The following is a 1,958-nucleotide window of genomic DNA, read 5'->3' on the forward strand; positions in this document are numbered from 1 at the left end:
TGGGCAACTGAGTGAGACTCTGTCTCAGAAAAAGAAAAAAGGAAAAGAAGGAAGAAAAAGAAAAAGAGAGACAGAGAAAGAAAAGAAAATCCTTGAATCCACTTATTACCTGGAACCCCCTCACTCTCCACCCTCCCTGTTTCCAGTTGTCCCACCTTTCTGGACAGACGAATGTATATCATACATGTATTGATGTCTTATGTCTCCCTAAATTGCATAAATCCAAGCTACCATCCTAGGCACATGTTCTTAGGACCTCTTAAGACTGCGTCTTGGGCCACTGGTCACTCCTATTTGGATCAGAATAAATCTCTTCTAATGTTTTACAGACTTTGACTCTTTTCGTTGGCAAATCTTTCTACCGAAGTCTTTTGAGATACTACTTTCAAATAGGTGGTTGCTATTTGATCTCCGTGGCTCCTCTTAATGAGGCATGAAACCAATGATCCCTTCTGGTGAGACTTTTCTACTCTTTTTTTTTTTTTTTTTTGAGACGGAGTTTCGCTCTGCCGCCCAGGCTGGAGTGCAGTGGCCCGATCTCAGCTCACTGCAAGCTCCGCCTCCCGGGTTTAGGCCATTCTCCTGCCTCAGCCTCCCGAGTAGCTGGGACTACAGGGGCCCGCCACCTCACCCGGCTAGTTTTTTGTATTTTTTAGTAGAGACGGGGGTTTCACCGTGTTAGCCAGGATGGTCTCGATCTCCTGACCTCGTGATCCGCCCGTCTCAGCCTCCCAAAGTGCTGGGATTACAGGCTTGAGCCACCCCGCCCGGCCGGAGACGTTTCTAAATCACTCCCTAAATATGAGAAACCTAAAGCCAGTTTATACTGAGTGTTGGCCAAAGTTTAGAAAGCAGCTTGAGGCGGCAGCAGAGCCACGCTGGAAGTCAAGCACCTTCGCTAGAGTGGAAGTTGTAGGTGCATTGTGGGAAGCACTTTATTGTCTACAGCCAAACTGCCAGTGTGATGACGCTAACTTACAAGAAAAGGGCTGGGTTTTGAAAATGACACAGGCTCTAAAAAGCTTGGAAGCGCTGCAACTTTTGGCAAGAATCAGGGTTAGCAGGACCTCAGTGGCTCACTGCTGCTAAGTGGAGGCTGGCTCTCTGGGTCCTCCAGTGTGAGCTAGAACTGATGTCTCTATGGCCAAGGGAACAGAGCGAGTGCTGTCTTCCCCATGTGGTGGGGTTGTGCAAGATCAGTAGCTGCACCACTAGAAAGATGGTGGAGCAAGGGCAAAGAAAAATCCCTTTGGTTCCAGAAAATCTTCTGAAAAGGGGAAGGCTTATCAAGCCCTCAAAGCCACCCAGGCAAAGCAGGCACTTTCGGCAAAGAACGAGCAGAGGAAAGGAAAAGGGCTCAGGTCTAAGCGACTGGAATCATTCCAACATGATTCCTGGCGGCAGAAACATGACAAGGTGCATCTTAGATCACTAGAAGCGAAACCGCATGCCTTGGGATTGCCAGATAAACATTCCTTGGCCTTTGCTGTGCCCATCGAAAGGATTGATGGCGTGAGTTTACTAGCGCAGAGAACCATTGCAAGACTTCACCTAAAGACAATTTTTAATGGTGTCTTTGTAAAAGCCACCCCCTAGAACCTAAAAATGCTGCATATAGTGGAACCTTATGTGACCTAGGGATTTCCAAATCTGGAGTCCAGGAATTTTGAATTTTGAAACGTGGACAAGCCAAGGTCAAGAATAAGACCATCTCTCTGACAGAAAGCACAGTGATTGAGGAGCACTTGGGGAAGTTTGGTGTCATTTGCTTGGAAGACCTCATTCATGAAATTGCCTTCCCAGGGAAGCATTTCCAGGAGATCTCATGGTTCTTGCGCCCTTTCCACCACTCAGTGGCCTGTCATGTTACCAAAAATAGAGTGGGCTTTCTCAAGGAGCTGGGCACACCTGGCTATCAGGGTGAATGCACCGATCAACTCATCCACCAGCTGAACTAG

General features: G+C 47.7%; 1 pseudogene; it reads left to right on the forward strand.

The window, feature by feature from the left end:
* The first annotated feature begins 1,201 nt into the window (after nt 1-1,201).
* LOC115895507 lies at nt 1,202-1,958 on the forward strand (annotated as a pseudogene).

Source organism: Rhinopithecus roxellana, chromosome 2 (genome assembly GCF_007565055.1).
Source record: "Rhinopithecus roxellana isolate Shanxi Qingling chromosome 2, ASM756505v1, whole genome shotgun sequence".
NCBI classification, from domain to species: domain Eukaryota; kingdom Metazoa; phylum Chordata; class Mammalia; order Primates; family Cercopithecidae; genus Rhinopithecus; species Rhinopithecus roxellana.